Source organism: Manacus candei, unplaced genomic scaffold (assembly GCF_025592945.1).
Source record: "Manacus candei isolate 608988 ecotype Guabito, Panama unplaced genomic scaffold, ASM2559294v1 h1tg000028l, whole genome shotgun sequence".
Lineage (NCBI taxonomy): Eukaryota > Metazoa > Chordata > Aves > Passeriformes > Pipridae > Manacus > Manacus candei.
This window is the reverse complement of record NW_026138076.1, coordinates 22,498,298-22,512,055: the sequence shown is the minus strand read 5'-3', so window position 1 is coordinate 22,512,055 and position 13,758 is coordinate 22,498,298. Positions and strand designations below refer to the sequence as shown.

The window sequence follows — 13,758 nt, the reverse complement described above, 5'->3', positions numbered from 1 at the left end:
TGTTTTCAATGAACTGCTCTAGTTCCTCAAATCTTCTATCAAAATGTATAGAGAACCAATGTATTTCAATTTCCTGCAGAAATTTTCCCAGTATCTGAAGGCTATTTATTTGGTACCAACTGAGAAATTGCATGTCCACTTTAGTAGTACATCTCTTCACCTCAAAATCAAAAAGGCTCAGATAGTGACTCACTCTCTAAACTGATGCATTCTCTAAACTGATGCCAGCCATCTTCAATATGTTTTCTTTTCCAAGAGAAAATACTCAGTCCAGATGTCCTGGGTTTTTTTGGCATCAGGGTAGTGGTTACTGCCCTTGTCTGAATGTGCATGTGCCTCCCAGCAGCAGTGTCTGAGGGACACCATATATGTTGGATGCATTCTGCTCGGTCATTTAGCAGCTATGGACTTATCTGTTCTGGCATTCAAACTGGGAAGCATCAAACATACATCAACTTTATTAAGATAAAAATGTATTTGTTAGACAACACTTCACTCTATTTAATTCCAAACTGCAAACGAACAGTGTTCCTATTTCAGTCACACAATTTCTCCCTATCATGAGTTCACAGTGTCCATTTAAAATACTTGCCCTGTCATGTAGCTTTAGAAAAATATTTGATGTAATTCCCTCTGCTTTTTAGTCTGATTTAATATCAGTAACAATAGAGGAATAGCCATATAGTTTAAGCAGCCAGATATCTATAATCTATGTGATTGTCAGAGACCACAAACTGACAAACACTGCCCTGGGTTACTGTAACTAATTTTCAAGGTGAATTGCAATATTTTGTGGTTGTCCTTTGATAATGCATTTGAGAGAGAATGGTAATCCTTGGGCCAGCTGGCCTGTGCTCACACTTTTCAGTGAGAGCAGCCTGGAACTAGCTAGGTTTCACAATTCTTGGTCTAGGACTTCTGCAGGACCTTTCTGGCTCTTGGACACTGTATTTTCTGAATGGAGGTTGTGGGGTTTTTCAAGGTCAGAATTCACCAGATAATGATAAGGCAGTGTCACAGTCCTAACCACGGTGCTTTTATAGCCTGAGTGCTCAAGTAGGTGCTTCACTTTTGCATATGAGCGTGTAGTAGTAGGGGAAGCTGTGAGGATATGTTAATATTGAATTTACTGTTGGAAGGGTATCCCAACCAGAAAAAGACTAAACAATTTTACACTGCACTTATCCACAGTGTTTCTCTACAGAAGATCCTAGTAAGAAGTTAATTAACTTCAGTGCTGAATTTTGCTCTTTGCAGTTATTTACAATACATGCATAAGAATCACACGCAATAACTATCTTAGACAAATGTGAGTTTTAAGTGGAGCAAATAACAATGAAAAAGTTTCTGAGAAGTCATTGTTAAAGTCTTCTGCCAGTATTTTTTCTTGTAGATACATGAAGCAAGACCTACAAACGCCAATCCATGTCACATTTCATTTAACAATATATTCCAAAGCTGTTAAAATCCATAAACTAAGGGAGTCTGAAGTTAGATTAGATCAAAAGCACAGCCTCATGAAATTCCAGTTGCTAATATGTCAAAAATTACGCAGAGTAAACTTTCTTCATTGTGTTTCTGCTCATTCACAGGCATAAACAGATACAAAATCTTCCTAAGATTGCTTTTAAAAATCTACAAATCGGAAAATTAAAAGTTGGGGCACAAACTTACTATTTTTATCTTATATCAGTTGCTTTAACTGATTTCTGACATGATTTTTTAATGATGCTTCTAAGAGGCTGTTAAATGGTAGCTTCAGTGACATTATTAAATATTTAAACACAGTTGAAGAATTGGAAATCATCAAGAAATAACTGGAACTACAAAAAATAGCATTGCCCTGAGCAAAACACGATTCTTCATAATAAAATAGAAGTTATTTCAATTATGACATTTCTAGTCGATACTAGCAGTGAAAAAATGACCGAATGATTGCTAATAATTGTGCTTTGTTTCTCTTTATCAAAGACGATAAAACACATTAGCCACATTATTTCCATGGTTCAGATATAAAATGTTACAGAATTTATGGGGCAGAGAATTATGCAATAAAATGTTCTCAGAATTGTTGTTTTCTGCCTCCTGTGTTCAAATCTGGTACCAAGTTTTAGCTTTTAATAATCAATTAGGCTTGGAAACAGCCATTATTCATATTGCTCCCATTGCATTGTAGTTGATTTCTACAAATTTCTTTTCAAATAAATAAACTTGTTCTTACATCTATTCTCTTTAATGTTTTTTTTTTTGTGCTGTATTTTTATGATTCCAGGTGTACCTGAAACCTTGGTCATACTCCCAGGCTTTTTCCTAAGTTTGCAAGTCTTCTTTCTTGCAAGGAGTTCCAATCTGTTAGCCCAAAGTGACTTCCTCTGGTAGCAGAAATAATTTTTCATTCTCATTCACTCCAAGTTGCCAGAAACATGATTTCTATCAATTATTTTCCTTCTAGTGTTTCCATTTGGGTTTGGCTTCTTTTCTGTCATTGATCTGAGAGAGAGGAGGAAATATCTGAGAAACTTTAATGCTTTAATCATACAAGCATGCCCTTTTTCACAAGGTTGACAATTTTGGCTCAGCTGGAGATATACGCTTCATGAATGGATAATTAACAAAATAGCATTTGCCTCATGATGTCTTTAAGCAGCGGCAAATTGTATCAAATAAACTTAGAGAGCAACCCCTCTTCACATCTATAATGGAAAGCACCTGACAGAGAGCCAACAAAATGATAGGAGAAAAAGGTAATATCAGAACAATGTCTGTATTGCTTTGCCAGGGTTAGGGTTAAATATTCTCTTCATAATGTACAAAAATAGCTCCTCATTGAATTTATATGGTTCAAAAAAAAAGCTGACCTGATTTCCTTATGGTCTGGTTTTGCTCCTCACAGAGGCCTGGTGTCACTAGAAACTGGGTTAGTTGGCAGAGCAGAAGAGATAGAAGAACCACAACATTATGACAGTATAAAATACATCTCCCACCTATGAAACTCCCTGGTTGCTTGTACTGCCATGAAATGTACTTAGAAAAAGGACATAATTCAATGATGTTGTCATTCAAGACAATATGGCAAGGAAATTTTCCATCTCCTAAGGACTGCTATGGTTACCGCCTGAAATAGGCTGCAAGAGTTGCAGTGGGGAAAGAAAAGCAGTTGTTCTGTGGGGAAAGAACAGCAACCCTATGAGGAAGTTAAGTCTTTGGCATTTAAGGCTGTAAAGCCATAACGCTCTGCAATTGAGGAAACAACTGCAGTACCCAAACAATACAGAAACAGCAAGTTTTGTTTTGGTCTATTCCCCCTCAGTGTTTGGGAAAAGTTTTTTGTGCATTTTAAGCTATTCAGTCTGCAACGTCATTATGGTTCCAATAAGACAGAGCTATAATTGTCGCAATGTTATATCAGAGGTATCATATTGGTTGCCCATGAATGTAGAATCCAATCTATCCATTGCAGATTGTGTTCTGCACTTACTGGAAGTAAATAATTTCTTCCTCTTCTGTACACCGGTTCTCTAACATCTGCTGAGATTCAGCCCATTCTTGTAATTCTTCATTTCCTTCACTAAATGATTTTCAAATATAATGCAGTACAGCATGCATATATGTGGAAAAAGTTGTCAAATGGCTGTATTCACCAAGGGGAAAAGTCCACCATAAAATTGCTCCGCAGGTTACTTTATTTGTAATATTTCTCCCTCTAAACATAGTAGCCTAAGACATTGAGGCAGCTGGAAGTAATGAAACATATTTTTCATACTCTTGCTTTTCATTTCAATGTATCAAGCAGCTCTTTAAACTGCTATTTTAAACTATTATGTCTTATTTTAGAAAGCCTTTATAATAATAGGAAATAATAAGAACCCAAAGTACTTGCTATTTGTAAATGAAAATAAATGCTTAGCCCTTCTTGCATTTAAAACATACATTTTAAAAAGCCATTAATTTTGGTTTGTACTACTGGTTTCTTTTATTTTACTAGAAATGTATTCCCGTAATTCAAATTGGGGAAATCATTGAAACTACTAGTAGAGGTGGTGTTATGCAAAGAGGTTATATGTCTAAAAGAACTGGGATATAATTTTTCTACTCTACATTTTATTCTTACTTGCTAGTGGATAAGCAGAAAAAATGAAGGCCTTGATATGATCATTTCACTCTACCCTTAGTCCCTACTATCCATATACTTCTGGGTATTTGTAATGTCTTGGGGTGCAAGAAGTACCAAAGCTCACAGCCAAAACTAAAAAAAAATTAAGAAAGGCAATAAAATGTTGGTGTGAAAATAGTTCTTAGTAAAAAGTCATCAGAAGACAAATTATTCATTGCTAATTGAATAAATGTATGGAGATATTAAAGAATAGGTTTAAATGTGTCATAGGCATAGCTCACCAAATAAGCACAGACACTGTCACAAGTAGTGGAAAAAGGCTTGACTCAGATCTGCCACATGAGGAATAAGTCAGCAGGAACATTATAAAGCCTCCAGCAGCATCCACTGGACACTGTTGAAGTCCTAGGACTTGTTCTCTGCCCTTGGGCTCAGTGCTGTTAGTTCTGGAAGCAGGCTTTCCTACACACAGAACTTGGAGACCTTTTTAACTTTTAAGTTCCCACTTATTATGGGACAGTCAAGCAACTGACATCATGGCCAAACACATTGCTTTTATGAAGTAAAATTCTGAATACTTACTTTTGTCTTAGTGATTCCAGTGGACTGTACTAGCACAGCACTAACAATTTAGAGCTTCCAGGAGAAAGAACAGCATCACATCACAGTAGTGAGAAACTGAGCCACACTAAACCCTGTGTCTGAGCAAGCCCCTTGCATACAGCTGTGTTGCTTAAGAATGACTTTAATTTCTGAGGTCCTATCTCAGCCATAATCTCGGTGTTCCTGTGTGAGACATCTGCCTTTCAGATTGGCCTACATTCACTCCAGGAAACTACTGCCACTGTACAAGGTTGTTATTACCAGCATTTTTAAAGAAAAGTGGTACTACCCACCTCCAGTGTACAGTTTGGTCCTCCCCATCCAGACCAGGTGAATCAGGGTACAAAAATGAGACAGGTCTCACTTCTGCTTTTTTGACTGTCTGGCTGTAAACAATTTGGGGATATTTTCCTCTTCATCTTTTTTAAGATGTGTTTTTTAGTATAAGTTCTGTAATTATCATCTCTGCAAGAAAAAACAGAGCACATGTATAGTAACAGGAAACAATGACTAAGTGGTTGCTGTTGCCAGGGCACACTGGATACAGAAAATAGAGAGAACGCTGTGCTACACCTTATGCATTTGAACAGTGCAAATGTATCCTAGGACATACAGATAAAAGCCTTAGCCACTCACAAGAAAATTTTGGAATATTTTCATTGGTTTTTAATAGACTTTTTCTCTTGCTTGTTATTCTGTTATTCCTAGTTCAAATGTTCCATTTGAAAGTGGACTCATGACACTTTAAACTGACAGATGAGGATTTTATTAATTTCTTTTTTTTTTAATTAAGAAGCTTAGAAACACAAATGTCCTAGCAGCTACAAATTTCTCTATTCTGTGCATAACAACAGAAAATAATTGCAGCATCTTATATCTTTTATTATTATGCTTATATGCCATTTAATGTTATACTCATGCTTTAAAAAAATCCATGTTTCCTTAGACTAACATCTCTTTTATTACAATGAAAAATCACACATGTTTCTTTTTTATTCTAATATAAATATATTTATTTAGAAAGGACTGGTTTTCTGAGGCATAAAGTAATACAATATAAAGTTGCATTTGGTCTTGCTCATGTATTCTTCTACAGAATCAGAATCCTGGTGCCATGCAACAAGCTATAAGGATTATGAAAATAAAAAAAAGTTTTGGGTTTACAATTAAAGTAATTTTAAGGTATCTGTTGAAAAACCAGAGTTTGCAATAACAGCATATACAATTTATATGATACCTGCAGGGAAAAAATAATGCTAGATTTTTGTATTTTCCAAGTTTCTTTTCTTTAGGAAGTTTGTAAGATCATTGCTGAAGCAGAAAGTTTGTTCCAAGAACCAGTATAAGAAAGATTTTGCTACAGGAAAGAGTTATGAAGTAGTGTAGAAACGGTACAGTGGTAGAAATAAAGTTGTCACTGTAAGATTTATGGTTCTAGTTTAGGAGAAGTTAAGGCTTGTAAAACCCAAATTAAAATAAGCATCTATGTCTAGTGCAGCATTAGACATCTAGGTTCTCCAGGCGTAGAGAGGTAAGGCAGAATCCCTCTTCATCAGCTCTTCCTTCAGGGTATCTTTAGCATATTGGCTCCTGTGAATCCCATCATTTTTCTGCACTATGAGGAGGTCAAATGCCAAAAAGTGGTTTGTGTATTGCTTGTGGATATTTCTATGCCCATGGTTTGATGTGACAGCAGCCAATATTGCCATGCCTGAGTTCCACTGGTGACTCTAACACCTGCTTCTCACTTTTGTAGCTTTATTTGTTTGTTCACACAGCTGAATGAAAATAATCCTAAAGAAAAGATATGAGCATATACTTTCATCTTCAAAAAATCTTAAAGTGACTGTGCAGACAGGTTATCTTAGCTATTTGTTTTTTTCCTTAAAAGGAATTGTCTAGGTAGGTAGATAGGTTTCAAAGGAGGGAAAAAGAAACCTAAAAAACATGGTAGTTTGTAGTTCAATTCTGTACTCTTATGATGACAGTCTTTTCCTAAAGCAGAATAAGGATGGGATTTTTTTTTTCCTGCAGATGTACCTTACTGAGTGGAAAGCTCAGGTAAAGAGATTTACTTCTATGGGGTGGCAAAGACACACTCTAGCTTTACTTATGGTCTGACAGTACTTTAACTAGACATTAAAAGCATGGTTGTAATAAGAAACTGCTTTGCCTTTTATAATTCTAGCTATTGTATTTTAAAGGTACACCACAGTTTAGTTCTGCTAGTCTCCATAAAGACAAGGAAAGTACCAAAAAAAAAAAATATAAAAAACACAGCTGTATGAAAATACATGACAAAGGCAAAAATCATAAATTCTAAAAATGAAAGTACACCTGGAGAAATTACCAGCAGCCAGTTCTGCAAAAAATAAGAGTGTACAGTCATTTCTCAGAACACTATTTTGAAAGCACATTTTGTTAATGGACATTTTAAAGGATTTGCAAATTGTTCAAGATTATGGGTAATAATCACAGTAGGAATTACTTGTGCATTTGGAAGTAATTTGTCTATGTCCTAAATTAGTCTCAGACTGAGAACTTTCTTTTATTTAACCAATTTTACACATTCATAGCAAGAAATGTGAAGTAAAAGTTAAAAAAATGGAATAGCTCAATCCCCTTTGTCCCCAAAATTATTGCCTTCTATATTTTCTAATAATGAAATGTATTATAGGCAAAGCATCAGGTAATATTAAGTTCAGCAATTCTACAATTCTAATCCTTGAAAGTTAAAAGACAATATAGATTTACAAGAGCGAGTACCATACAAATCACGTACAAGTTCACTTTCAGGTGTTGAACTGATATGGTTTAAATATTTCAGTATTGATTTAGATGAGTTGATTTGAAACCCTGTTTATGCATACATGAATGTATTTAAACATGATTTATACTTATTTAACAAGTATTTATTTTTACAAATCTTAAGAAAACATTTAGAAATCTCACCTTTTTTTGGTTTTGTTTTTGTTTTGTTAAACCAGTGCAAATCACAGAATATGCTGAGTTGGAAGGAACCTACAACCATCACTGACTCTAACCCTTAGCCATGCACAGGATCATACCTAAGAGTCACACCATGTGCCTGAGAGTGTCATCCAAATGCTTCTTGAACTCTGTCAGGCTTGGTGCTGTGACCACTTCCATGGGGAGCCTGTATCCCTTCCAGTCCTGCATCCAAGTCATTTATGAAGATGTTGAGGAGCACGGGGCCTAAGATGGAGCCCTGTGTAACCCCACTAGTGACAAGTTGCCAGTTTGATGTTCCCCCATTCGCTATCACCCTCTGTGCTCGACCCATGAGCCAATTGCTCACCCACCACATGATGTGTTTATCCAGCTGTGTGCTGGACAGTTTCTCCAAAAGGATCCTGTGAGAGACAGTATCTAAAGCTTTACTGATCAGCTAGGTGGGTTACCTTATCATAAACAGAAATCAGGTTTGATAACCAGCAGGACTACCCTGCTGGTTGTGTCTTTCAGGTGTTTTTCAATACCTCCCAGAATAATCTACAATTTACCAGGCACTGGTAAATCTATAATTTACCAGGCACTGAAGGGAGACTGACAGGTCTGTAGGTTCTGAAGTCCTCCTTCTTGCCCTTATTGAAAAATGGTACAACATTTGCCAGCTTCCAGTCAACTGAGAACTTTCCAGATTCCCAAGACAACTCAAAAATTGAGAGAGGCTTTGCGATAACATCAGTCAGCTCTTTGAGGATTCTGGGATGAATCCCATCAGGCCCCATAGATTTGGAGTAGCAGGTCTCGCACAAATTCAGGTCAACTGGGAGTTGATTATTCTTGCAGTCATGGTCCTCAAGCTCAGGGCGCTGAGATCCCCTTGATCTGTCATCCCTGTTGAAGACAAAGGCAAAGAAAGCCTTAAACACCTCTGCCTTGTCTCTGTCCCCGTTTGTGAGGTTACCATGCTCATCCTGTACCAGGCCAATGATATTTCTATCCTGCCTATTTCCATTAACATATTTGAAAAAACTCTTTTTATTGTCCCCTACATTTCTGGCCAGCTTCAGCTCCTGTTGATTTTCTGTCACATGAATTTTCTCACTACAGCTGCAAGCAGCATCTCTGTATTCTTCCCATGTCACTTGACCTTGCTTCCACTGGGCATACACCTTCCTTTTTTCCTTGCCTCTGAGACAAGATCCCTGTTCAGCAAAGCTGGCCCTCTGCCTCACTGCTTGACTTCCAGCATTTGGGAATTGCCTGCTCATGTGGTGCACCTCGTAATTGCCCTTACGAGGTGGTGTTTCAAAACTGGCCAGCACTGATGGACCCCAGTACCTGCAAAGATATGAGAATGCCTACCTGAAATAAGCATCATAAAAAGAGTAATGTCTTGGGGTTTTGTGCTATAACTTTTCTGTAGGTAGTTTTCCTTAAAGCAGCAAATTCGGGATTACTTGGTTACTTGGGTAGCGAATGCGGGCATGTACATAAAAGGCAAGACAAAAATATCCCATGATTGCTTATAAAATTTCAGAGATGTTAAGGTTTTGGAAAACACTGTAAAAGTATAAAATCAATTCCTCCTACATTTTCCTTAAACTTAGACCAATATTTTATCCTTCTTATGAAATTACTTTTTTCAGATTCTTCACGTAAATTTTAATTGGGCACTTATTCACAGTTTGCCATTACAGGTAAATGACAACTAAGCAGCTTCACTGCTTCAGAAACTTTCAGCCAGTGACAGTATTACACGTAAAAACTCTGCACAGAGAACATACTTATGTGTTACACAACTGGTATTATTACTATTGATACTACTAGCAGCATCCAATTTAACTCCCAAGATAGATCACATTACCATTTACTCCTCCATCTCAGATATATAGGCTAAGCCTAAAACTGACAAATCCAATTGTCTGTAATTTAATAAGGACTTCAGGACCTAAACCCATTAAGATTGTTAAAAATGGAAATGTCTCATAACCTTGCTGTGACATTGTAATGACTGATGCAGCTACACATCACTGTAATCAGACATTTTACATCCCTTTTTCTTCTGTCAATGAATTGCCAGCTATCTATTTTCGGTGGATGGGACCTACTGTAGCTATGTCAAGAGATTTTGAATAATGTCCAAATGGTATAATTTAAATGTCAAGTAGTAGGGAATTCACAACTAATGCTACTATTCCTCCTGACTTTTGCCAGCAAATGTCTCATGATAAATACATGACATTCTTCAAAAATCATTGAGGTAAAGAATAGGATCATCTGGTTTCCAAGTTTCTGAGATTTGGGCATATATGTTAGGTAGAAAACTTCTTTTAAAAACTTTCTCAATGTATGTGTTGAAAAAGTTCATTAATGCTTTTTCTTGTTAAATTAAGTTAAATTCTACTTTCTTTAATCTATAGGCTTGGAGAGCATGTTATTGGTTCAAAGAATGAAATGGTAGTTTAAAAGTAAAGTAAACTAACATAAAAATAATATCAATAAAAAAATAGGAAGAGTGAGTAAACACCCGCTTCACCTTGCAAGAAATAAGACTTCTTACTTCTGGCAGGCTCTCCAACTATGTCAGTGTACTTTTTATAGGAAAGACATTACTTTTTGAAAGGTGCAAATGGTGGCAGGATAATCACCTTAACAATATTCCATTTTAAGATTGGGGGTACAAAAGAAAATGCAATGTTCATTTTTTTCTAAATCATTCCTAACTATATCTAGGGAGATCTGTTTTTAGAAAACAGATTCGACAGCCATTTCCTTTATTCTTATCTACTTTGATTTATAGTTATTAGTCATCAGTTCTGAAAGAAAACATCGACATATAACTGGGAATGCACTGCTTTCGTATTGCTTTTATCGAATGAATAAATAATTATTATTGTGATTCTGTGCAGAACAATAGCAAGAAACAAACCTGAAAGTTGTAAATTTCACTCATGGGAACTGAAGTGAGAATGGCAGGATTTGGCTAGAGATTTAAAATGGCAGAAATGACACAAGAGAATCAAGACCGATTTCCCCCAAATCTCTCCTGTTTATTCCTCCTAATTAGACACTAGTAAATATTGAAATAAATTCCTTACCACTGGGGACTTTTCATCCATTTCAGGCAAGAAGACAACAAGGAACAAGAAATACAGCAGCAGATGACATACAGATAATGTAATGGAAAAATATAGGCAGAGTGTGCTGTTAAATACAAATTAACAAGGCAACTGTCTGTCTGCAAGACTGAGTAGCCAACAGGGTTATCCCAGTACTGCTGCTGTACAACACCTTCTTAGTCATGCTTCTATTTTAGGTTAGCATCAAAGATGTACTCTTACTCTATAGCCTTGGAACAATTGGGCAACCCCAGAGAATGGCCAAATCATTAAGTTCTGAAAGAAGGTCAAAATGAGACATATTTATATGCATGTGCTCACCTACAAGACCTTTTCAAACAAAACTAATTGCTTATAGTGAAGTAGGACTAGGGCTACCACGAAATGAGAGGCCAAGGACAGGTATGTCATATTTAAGTGTCTGACATAACTGGAGGCAGGCACTGCAGTCTGGCCAGGCAGTCACTTCGAGGGCTCTCAGGCATTTTTCTGAAGTTGAAAGATCAGGGTTTCCCAGTGTATGGGAAGAAAAAGCATCTAAAACTTATGAGGTAGTGACAAAGATAAAGAGTCTTCCCCATCACCACAAACTTACCTGACAGTATGTTTAGTGAGGAAACTGAGCATATGGGTGTTGGATAAATTTTGTCCAGGAAAGAGATGTCCCAAGAAATACTGTCCTTTACTTTCTCCCATCCTCCTTGTTCTCAGCCATACTAAGACCTTCACCCTTCTCCCTATGTCATTTTCACAAAATTATATTATTTTGGGGCACTGCAAATCAGAGCACTCAGCTGATCCAAATAAATGTCTTTGGATTTGTTATTGTGGTTTTTAAGCAGGGATCATTTGAATTACACTTTATAGCACATTCCCTGAACAGTTGTTTTAGTACAACATACACATCAATATAATGTACAACAGCAGTTGAGAGAAGCAGCGAAGGAACAGGTTGCTCAGAGAAGTGATAGATGTTCCATCCCTGAAAACATTCCAGATCAGGTTGGATCTGGCTTTGAACAACCCAGTCTAGTTCATGGTGTCCCTAATCATTGCAGGGGGGTTGGACTAGATGATCTTTAAAGGTCCGTTCCAACCCAAACCATTCTGTGATTCTATGATTCTGTGACAAATGCTTTCTATGCTGTAGGGTAGCTAGGGATGAAAAGGGAATTTTTTAATAGCTTCCAACATGGAACATATGCAGATGACTCCCAAGTACCCATGAATACCTGTGTATCAAACCTTTGAACTAACTGACCCAAATGAAACAAACTGCAACAGAGCAACATTAGTGCTGAAATGCATCATGTTTAAATTTTTGTACCAAATGGAATACAGTTTGAGATTCCTTTCTCTTAATACATGATAGTTTACACAATATCCCATATTTTGGAGTAGGTTTTAAAAGTTAATCTCTTTATTAGGAGAAATTATTCAGAAAAAAATATGACATGCTCCAAATAATTTCAGTCTGCCTCCAGTTAGTTTTTTTCTGGAACGAATTGTCATCATATGAAATAATTGCAGTATGTCGGCATAACTATGTGTTTAATTGAGAATTTTATAAACATAAATCATATTATCCACTATCAAATTGGACAATTTTTCTTTCTGTGGAAGACAGTGTTTACATTATTCTAACAAATTGTATTTGAATAGCTTTGACTTTACAGAACTGTACAATCAATTTGAGCTTATGAAATGAAAAATATATATTTAAAATAAATGCCATTCATTCAAAATAGATGGTGTGTTCATAGGGCAATGCAATAATATTTCCCAACCATACATGTAACCTGCCTAGGCAAATATTATTTTAAAAAAAAATATTTTTAAAAAATTCACACTGAGAACTACAGTGTTGATGCAAAATATTACAAGAAAGAATCCTTACATGTAATGGTAGTTACATGCAATACAGTAGAACAGAAGTCTGGTACAAGGGTACAAGTAGTTATCACTACATTTTTCCTGTCAAAATCCTGATCTGTTTAGCACTTGTGCTTTAATAATTTCTGCAAGCATGAGCAATAAAAGTGTGTATGAGCAATGCAATGGGTGTTTACAACTCATGCCATGGACACCAGTCTGCCCACAACTTCTCTCTAATGCCTCAGTACAGAAAGGAAATTATGTGGGGGACCACAAGATAACATCCTGCTTCTAGCTACATTTCATGCTTCACACTCAAAGGAGCCCTTCCCTATGTATGTGGTCTTTGTCCCTGACAGGTACAAAAGAAATGAAAGTTCAGTGTTTTATTTGGCCAGGCTTTTTGTTTCAGGGATTATTGCCTCTGAAAAAATAACATTGACAAAACCTAATGATCTTTAGAAAACAAAAAAGTCTGTGCCATGGCCCAAATAATAATGCTTTTTATCATCACTGTTACTTCCAGTAGGAAGCCAGGTACCCAGACAGATTTTCCTATAACATATTTGCTGTGATTAAATATCATTCAAACAAAGAAAAAAGTTAAAAGAGTGATAGATGGAGTCACATCTATTATATGTAAATAGTCCAGCAGTTTCTAATATCTGCTAAAGGGATGAAATGTTCTCACTGTGAATGTCTGGTGCTATTTATTCTGAAATAAGCCAGAGTACTTGTACTTGGGTTCTCCATATATGTATTTGAGACTGAAAGCACAGAAAGCAGCAATAGATGGGACAGCAATTTCGTGCTTTTTGACTGATGACTTCAGTGCCCTGCTGTCTGCCTGCTTTATGGCTTTTTTAAGCACAGGAGGTTTTTCATAAGATTTTCAAGTCACTTTTCAATTCCAAAGTGTACTCCTAAGGGAAATATTTGCATGCTCCTCTATGAGTGAGCCTCAGTTTGCAGACTCCACATGAGACTATCAGGAAGGGCTGCTAACAGTGGATCATTCTTTGTGTTTATAATATTCATAACTGCATAGAAGATTTAGCAGAACATCTGTAGTTTTAC

General features: G+C 36.4%; 1 long non-coding RNA gene across 2 annotated transcripts in view; it reads right to left on the bottom strand.

The window, feature by feature from the left end:
* Positions 1 to 2,226: 2,226 nt before the first annotated feature.
* Positions 2,227 to 13,758, bottom strand: part of LOC127472274 (uncharacterized) — a 47,734-nt gene continuing 36,202 nt past the window's right edge. For both annotated transcript variants that reach the window (XR_007904937.1, XR_007904938.1), the window contains 3 exons: positions 7,786 to 8,578; positions 5,011 to 5,182; positions 2,227 to 2,490 (listed from right to left, as the gene is read on the bottom strand). This is a non-coding gene — a long non-coding RNA (uncharacterized LOC127472274). The remainder of the gene's footprint in view (positions 2,491 to 5,010; positions 5,183 to 7,785; positions 8,579 to 13,758) is intronic.